We start from the raw sequence: 9375 nt of genomic DNA on the forward strand, positions 1-9375 counted from the left end.
TCCACAGGTAAAGTAGTTTCAAAAACAGGAAAGAATTTTCGAACACATTTTTCGAGATCAAGTCAGTTACTTTGAAGGTGGAAGTTATAGTGTGCTGTCATGTCCAAGCAAATGACGGAATGGTCGTCTATTTGAGAGTGTTCATTTGTTCTAAAGGTGGCAGGGGTAAAATACAGGAAATACAGGGAGCGAAAGGCTATTTATAATTTGTGCAGAAACCAGATGGCAGCTATTAGAGACGAGGGGCAAAAAAGGGAAGCGGTGGTTGAGAAGGGAGTGAGAGAAGGGTGTAGCCGCTCCCTGATGTTATTCAATCTGTATATTGAGCAATCAGTACAGGAAACAAAAGAAAAATTCGGAGTAGGTATTAAAATCCATAGAGAAGAAATAAAAACTTTGAGGTTCGCAGATGACATTGTAATTTTATCAGAGACAGCAAAGGACTTGGAAGAGCAGTTGAACGGAATGTACAGTGTCTTGAAAGAACATCAACAAAAGCAAAACGAGGATAATGGAATGTAGTCGAATTGAGTCGGGTGATGCTGAGGGAATTAGATTAGGAAATAAGACACTTAAAGTAGTAAAGGAGTTTTGCTATTTGGGAAGCAAAATAACTGATGATGGCAAGGAAAGCGTTCATGAAGAAGAGAGATTTGTTAACATCGAGTATAGATTTAAGTGTCAGGAAGTCGTTTCTGAAAGTATTTGTATGGAGTGTAGCCATGTATGGAAGTGAAACATGGACGATAAATAGTTTGGACAAGAAGAGAATAGAAGCTTTCGAAATATGGTGCTACAGAAGAATGCTGAAGATTTGATGGGTAGATCACACAACTAATGATGAAGTATTGAATAGATTTGGGGAGAAGAGGAGTTTGTGGCACAACTTGACAAAAAGAAAGAACCTGTTAGTAGGACATGTTCTGAGGCATCAAGGGACCACAAATTTGGCATTGCAGGGCAGCGTGGAGGGTAAAAATCGTAAAGGGAGACCCAGAGAAGAATACACTAAGCAAATTCAGAAGGATGTAGGTTGCAGTAAGTACTGGGAGATGAAGAAGCTTGCACAGGATAGGGTAGCATGGAGAGCTGCATCAAACCAGTCTCAGGACTGAAGACCACAAAACAACAACAGTGCCTAAATATTACGAACTGAACGATAATGCTTATTTTATACCTTCTTGTACATCATAGCTTCATCTTCAGAACTCAATTTCCATTGCCTTTAATTTCTTCTCGTTGACGCTGGAGATTTTCCACCGTTCAGTACCACACAGAGCAGTGTTCTCAACTGTATTTTGGTAAATCCCCCTTTTTAAATTTTTTGGCATATTTCTCTTCCTTTTTTCCCTCCACCGAGACCCTTCCCATTACTGACAAGTAAACCTGCCCAAGACTTACACTTCGATTTTGCACGGTTTTGAATGTGTTACAGTGTAGAGAAAAATAAGAGACACGTATTCCTTTTATACGTGCCTATGCGGCAGTTAAGCGAGTGAAACAGCACCTTGAAAAAAACTGAGTGCTTATCTTAGAGGTAAACCTACCTAAGGGCTACACTTCGATTTTGATAGGCTTTGGTTAAGTGGTAGAGTACAGAAAAATTAGAGGCACATATTTTTTATACGTGCCCATATGGTCGTTAAGGGGTGAAACACTCCCCTGGAAAGAAATGAGTTTAATATTTCTGAATGAGCTATATGAAAGAAACGGTAACAGATGTAAAAGATTTCCAAAAAAATAAATGTCCTATGGTTTTTTTTGTACGTTCCAACATTGCACACATATTCGTCGAAAAAGTCAGTTTTTTTTTCGAAATCGCCTCCCATTCAGCATATTTTTGTCTAACCATTTTCTGCGCTTCCTCGTTATTGTACAGATCTGCAGCAATATTACAACAATAATGTACAAACAATTGCAAATAAATTTAAATTTGGAAAGTTTGCAAGTTGAAAATAAAATATAAAAGAAATTTTAAAATAAAACATAAATATAACACAAGATATTTGACATCAAAGGAAATTAAAATAAAATATATATGCAGAACAATATATGTAGAACATACATTCAGAATGTATTTATCTGGGAAAGACTTACTAAACAATCCAACATGATAATTGGCATTGAGCAAGACACATATCGGGAGTGCGTACAGCCATATACTTCTAGCTTTTTTTCTAACAAATTAGTCTTTGGTATAGCACTTCATCACCTATGAGTGAATCTGGTATTAACGATGTCATACGTTTTGCTATTAATCGAATGTCGAAATGAAAAACAAAATAGTGTGGGAGGTGAATTTAAAAAATAAATTACATTTTCGACAAATATGAGTGCTCTGTTGTAACGTACATTGAGAACCAATGCACTTTTATTTGAAGTTTTCTTTTAATGTTACCGTTTCGTCGGTACACATTCAGAAATATTAAAGCCATTTTTTTCCAGGAGTGTGTTTCAGCCCCTAACGATCATATGGGCATGTAAAAAAAATATGTGTTTCTAATTTTTCTCTACAATACGCATTAACCAAAGCCTATCAAAATCGAAATATGCCCCTTGGGTGGTTTACCTTTGAGAAAAGCACGTCTACGAAGCTTTATTCACCTTTTATGTATTGGTTTGACTGATCTTTTACATCCCCTTCTTGTTTCTCTACGTCCACATGCACATTCCGCAGGCCACTGTACACGCGTGGCAGAGAGTACTTCGTACCAGTATTTGTGTTGTTCTGTGTTTTACCAATAACGTACTGAGTGACAGAAAAATTAATGTTGTGCTTTCAAGTATTCGGCCACTGCATAAAAAATGGGATACGTCTGATGTCAACAACTACCGCCCAATCTCCCTTCTGACTGCCTTAGAAAAAATTCTTGAAAAAGTAATCTGTTGTACAGTAGCTTCACACATTTGTAAAAAAAAAATTTTTACAAAATGTCAGTTTGGTTTCCAGAAAGGTTTCTCAACAGGAAATGCTATATATACTTACACTAATGAAATATTAAATGCTCTGAGTAACCGGAAGCCACTCATTGGGATTTTTTGTGATCTCTCAAAGGATTTTGATTGTGTAAATCATGGAATACTTCAAGATAAGCTCAAGTATTATGGTATGAATGGTGCAGCGTTCAAATGGTTTAAATCATACCTAAGTGGAAGAGTGCAGAAAGTTGAATTAAGCAGTTCATATAATATGCAAAAAAACTGGTGATTTCTCAAACTGGGGAACAAGAATAGGGTGCCACAAGGTTCTGTCTTGAGTCCTCTGCTGTTCTTAATATATATTAATGAGTTGCCATTCTATATTCACGAAGATGCAAAGCTAGTACTTTCTGCCAATGATATGTGTATAGCTATCACACCCAACAGACAAGAATTAACTGATGAAATTGTAAACGATTTTTTCAAAAAATCATTAAGTGATTCTCTGCAAATGGTCTCTCATTAAGCTTTGACAAAACACAGTATATACAGTTCCACACGGTAAATGGAATGACACCATTATTAAATATAGACTTTGATTAGAAATGGGTAGCTACGGTAGAATATTCAAAATTTCTAGGTGTATGCATTGATGAGAGGTTGAACAGGAAAAAAACACACTGAAGATCTGCTGAAACGTTTGAGTTCAGTTACTTATACTATTAGGGTCATTGCAAATTTTGGCGATATACATCTCAGTAAATTAGCTTACCACGCCTATTTTCATTCTCTGCTTTCTTATGGCATCATATTCTGGGGTAACTCATCATTGAGTAAAAGAGTGTTCATTGCACAAAAGCGTGTAATCAGAATAATTGCTGGAGCTCATCCAAGATCGTCCTGCAGACACATATTTAAAGAGCTAGGGATCTTCACTGTAGCCTCACAATATATATATTCACTTATGAAATTTGTTATTAACAATTCGAACGAATTCAAAAGTAAGTCTGACGGATAGCCATATAGCATTTAAAAGGAAATTAAAAGAATTTCTGAATGGAAACTCCTTTTAGTCATTAGAAGAATTTTTGGATATAGTAAATGGGTAATTTCCCCATGCCCAACAACAAAATTAAAAATACTAAGTGTCATGTAATACACTCCTGGAAATGGAAAAAAGAACACATTGACACCGGTGTGTCAGGCCCACCATACTTACTCCGGACACTGCGAGAGGGCTGTACAAGCAATGATCACACGCACGGCACAGCGGACACACCAGGAACCGCGGTGTTGGCCGTCGAATGGCGCTACTTGCGCAGCATTTGTGCACCGCCGCCGTCAGTGTCAGCCAGTTTGCCGTCACATACGGAGCTCCATCGCAGTCTTTAACACTGGTAGCATGCCGCAAACCGTATGTTCAGTTGACGGACTTTGAGCGAGGGCGTATAGTGGGCATGCTGGAGGCCGGGTGGACGTACCGCCGAATTGCTCAACACGTGGGGCGTGAGATCTCCACAGTACATCGATGTTGTCGCCAGTGGTCGGCGGAAGGTGCACGTGCCCGTCGACCTGGGACCGGACCGCAGCGACGCACGGATGCACGCCAAGACCGTAGGATCCTACGCAGTGCCGTAGGGGACCGCACCGCCACTTCCCAGCAAATTAGGGACACTGTTGCTCCTGGGGTATCGGCGAGGACCATTCGCAACCGTCTCCATGAAGCTGCCTCCGTGCAGCCCGCCTCCAGTGGTGTCGCGACAGGCGTGAATGGAGGGACGAATGGAGACGTGTCGTCTTCAGCGATGAGAGTCGCTTCTGCCTTGGTGCCAATGATGGTCGTATGCGTGTTTGGCGCCGTGCAGGTGAGCGGCCCAATCAGGACTGCATACGACCGAGGCACACAGGGCCAACACCCGTCATCATGGTGTGGGGAGCGATCTCCTACACTGGCCGTACACCTCTGGTGATCGTCGAGGGGACACTGAATAGTGCACGGTACATCCAAACCCTCATCGAACCCATCGTTCTACCATTCCTAGACAGGCAAGGGAACTTGCTGTTCCAACAGGACAATGCACGTCCGCATGTATCCCGTGCCACCCAACGTGCTCTAGAAGGTGTAAGTCAACTACCCTGGCCAGCAAGATCTCCGGATCTGTCCCCCATTGAGCATGTTTGGGACTGGATGAAGCGTCGTCTCACGCGGTGTGCACGTCCAGCACGAACGCTGGTCCAAATGAGGCACCAGGTGGAAATGGCATGGCAAGCCGTTCCACAGGACTACATCCAGCATCTCTACGATCGTCTCCATGGGAGAATAGCAGCCTGCATTGCTGCGAAAGGTGGATATACACTGTACTAGTGCCGACATTGTGCATGCTCTGTTGCCTGTGTCTATGTGCCTGTGGTTCTGTCAGTGTGATCATGTGATGTATCTGACCCCAGGAATGTGTCAATAAAGTTTCTTCTTCCTGGGACAATGAATTCACGGTGTTCTTATTTCAATTTCCAGGAGTGTATTTTGTGTACTGTAATAACGTGTATAGACACCTTTTATTAACCTGACACGTTCCACATCATTACGAAGTGTCGTATTCACGATCTATGGAACAAGTACTAATCTAATGTGTCAAGGAGCGGTTCTCCTGGAATACGATGAGTTCACGCCCTCCCATCGTCATGATGAAGACGGTATCGGCATTCATCAGACCATGTAACGCTCTGCCACTGCGCCAATGTCCAGTACCGATGGTCACGCGCCGATTTCAGTCGTCGTTGCCGAAATCGTGGTATACATGGGTCATCGACTGTGGAGGCCCATCTTAGGGGGAGTATCAGGTGCACTGTGTGCTCAGACACACGTGTGCTCTGGCCAGCATTAAAGTCTGACGTCAGGTCCCCCACAGTTGGCCGTCTCTCCTGTTTTACTAGTCTGTCCAGTCTACGACGTCCGGCATCTCTAATGAGGGGTGACCGCCCACCACCACGACGCCTGGCCACCGTAACGTGCCCTAGCTCAGATTCTGATAGATCGCTCGCCTTCCCTATTCTACACACGGATGTCATGCTCACTTTTATTACGTGTGTCTGACAAGCAATCATTCCTCGCCAGGTGACGTTGCTATCTCCTGGACGGGTTTATATCTGTAGCAGGCCGGTGGTCAAAACCTTCTGGCTCATCAGTGTATGTACCCGCTGCCTGAGACTGAGAATTGTTACAGGACTCGCGCCGCTAATTTACGGCTATTTCGACTGCCGACGCCCAATATTCCCTTTGATACACTCACGTTTTCCAGACCCACGCATATATTTCGTGAAACACACATTCTCTCAGCGTTTCGCAGCTCCAGCGGATGTGGCTGCCGGCGGGATCCCAATAAACGGAGTGCCAGACCCCAACGCGGGAAACCACGGGAGGGGGTGCTTGTTGCGGAATGCCAGTACGGTGCGTGAAAAAGAAAAGAGCATCAAAGAACTCGGTGGGCGTGGGGCTTAGAACACACACACGCACGCACAAATGGACCTCCCATGCCCCCATCTCTGCCATGTTAGGTTTGAATCCAACAACTCTGTCACGTGACGGAGAGCAAAAAGCTGTGTCTGTTCCATTGCCCACAATGCGAAGTGGAGAGGACAGCTAAAGTATTTCTCGTTTGTATCGGAAATCAAGCATTGATTTCAATAAATAAAAGACTTGTCGTAATACGATGATTATTAGTTTTACATTTGGCCAGTTGAAACAGTGAAATCAGTTTGATACATTGTTTTTACAGTCTTCATCAGACTGGGAGTTAATTAGATATGGTGTTCCTCAGGGTTCCATCTTGGATCAGTTGCTTTTTCCAGTGTGCATAACTGACCTCTCGTCCCTTACACTGCCAGATACAAGGCTTGGTTTGTTTGCAGGTGATACAAACATTTCAATAAATTGCCATTTACCTACAGATTTAGAAATGATTGCTAATCAATGTGTAAGGGATTTCCTTCCAGTATGTGTGGAACAAATAAAGACATGCAGATTGAAGAGGTTGACAGTGTTAAATTTCTGGGATTACAAATCGATAATAAATTAAACTGGGAAGGGCATACCACCAAACTGCTGAAGTGCCTAGACAAATCTGTATTTTGAATGCAAACGATGTTATTTACAGGAGATATAAATTTAAAGAATCTGGTGTACTCTGCTTACTTTTATTTTGTTATGTCGTATGGGATCATTTTCTGCAGTAACTCGTCAAACCGAGCAAAAGTTTTTACAGCGCAGATGTGTGGAATAACACTTATTTGTGGTGTAAATTAAAGAACATCATGCAGAAACCCGGTCAAGGTACTCAGTATTCTAACCACTGTTTCTCAGTATATTTCTTCCTCAATGAAATTTCTTGCAAGTAGTATTTTCTATTTGCAACCAGTAGCTCATTACATAGTATCAATACTAGATACAAGAACAAGTACATAAAGGTCTAAGGTGACTAACTTGGCCCCAAAATGGGTCCAATATTGAGGGACGCAAATTTTCAATAAATTGCCAGCAACTGTTAAAGGGGTACACGGAAAGAGCCTCGGGACAGATCGTTCAGTTAATGTCATGAAAAACCAAACGATAGGGCGTATCCTTGGCAACGTTGAAAGATATCCCAGCGGCAAATCTTTCCACCACCAGAACACTACATCTGATAGGTTTTTTTTCACAACCATCTATATAGAAGGAAAATCAACAGAGACAGAAATATTGTTAGCTAATATGTGTAAAACAAAGAACTGTGACCTCTTCCTTATACAGGAAACACATAGAGATCCAATGACAGAAGACCAAAGATTAATGGAATGACATTAACCACTGAGAGACCCAGTACACAATATGGCAGTGAAATATTTGCTAAAACAGGCTTGAATATCACGTCTGCCGACGTAACTATGGATAGACACACAGAAATTCTGACTGTAACAACAAACTCTTGTACAATAACATCCATGTACAAACCCACAAATAATGAATTTAGCTTCAGAGAACTAGATAGTTTCCACTTACATCCAGTAAAGATAGTTATGGGATATCTTAACTGCCACAGTGTATCACAGGGCTGCCAGCCGAAGTGGCCGTGCGGTTCTAGGCGCTGCGGTCTGGAACTGTGAGGCCGCTATGGTTGCAGGTTCGAATCCTGCCTCGGGCATGGATCTGTGTGACGTCCTTAGGTTAGTTAGGTTTAAGTAGTTCTAAGGTCTAGGGGACTAATGACCTCAGAAGTTGAGTCCCATAGCGCTTAGAGCCATTTGAACCATTTATCATGGGGCTGCAGAGAAACAGATCAAAGCGGAGAAGACATTGAAAACTGGGCAAAATGAATGTGTCTACAGCTCATACATTATCCAAAATTGCCATACTCTTTTAGCAGTGGGAGATGGAAGCGTGGATATAACCCAGTTAATATCTTTGTCAGGGGAAATATTGCCCATCAAGCTAAGGAAGAGATGGGAGATCCAATCCCTAAAACACAACATCGCGCAATTATCTGTAAAGTAGAAGCAGCCATTCAACCTACATATATTCGTTTCAAGAGGAGATTTAATTTTAAACAAGCACAATGGGGTAAATTTGCTAAAGGACATCACCTACCATATAAAACATGGAAGGTCCTCAACAAGCTGAGAACTGGTGTATCCCGATGCAAGGTCAATTTGAAGAAATGGGGTTTCACTCCAGGAAATGAACTGTGAGAATGCGGCGAACATCAAGATCATCAACACCTGCTGAACTGTAGAAACCTCCCAGGCCCATGCCCAATGGATGATCTGGTTATCGCCAATAATACAGCAGTTCAAACGGCGGAATTTTGGATGTCATATGGAATTTAATCATTTACTTATGTTGTTTTTAAATTGATGTCATATCCAATTTAATCATGTACTTATATTGTTTGTAAATTGCTGTCTATCGTCTGTATATGTATATTATGTTTTGGACACTGTAAGTAGGCTGTTTAGGTTTTTTTATTGGTAACGCCGCCGCCACGTAGCGCTCTGTATAAAAATCACTGGCTGTGCCGTGTGCAGTCTGTGGCTGGTTTGCATTGTTGTCTGCCATTGTAGTGTTGGGCAGCGGCAGCTGGATGCTAACAGCCCGTAGCGTTGTGAAGTTGGTGAGCCGCCAGCAGTGGTGGACGTGGGGAGAGAGATGACGGAGTTTTGAAATTTGTAAGAATTGGTGTCACGAACTGATATATATATTATAATTATTAAGGTAAATACATTGTTTGTTCTGTATTAAAATCTTTCATTTGCTAACTATGCCTATCAGTAGTTAGTGCCTTCAGTAGTTTGAATCTTTTATTTAGCTGGCAGTAGTGGCGCTCGCTGTATTGCAGTAGCTTGAGTAACGAAGATTTTTGTGAGGTAAGTCATTTGTGAAACGTATAGGTTAATGTTAGTCAGGGCCATTCTTTCGTAGGGATT

Source organism: Schistocerca gregaria, chromosome 8, assembly GCF_023897955.1.
Source record: "Schistocerca gregaria isolate iqSchGreg1 chromosome 8, iqSchGreg1.2, whole genome shotgun sequence".
Lineage (NCBI taxonomy): Eukaryota > Metazoa > Arthropoda > Insecta > Orthoptera > Acrididae > Schistocerca > Schistocerca gregaria.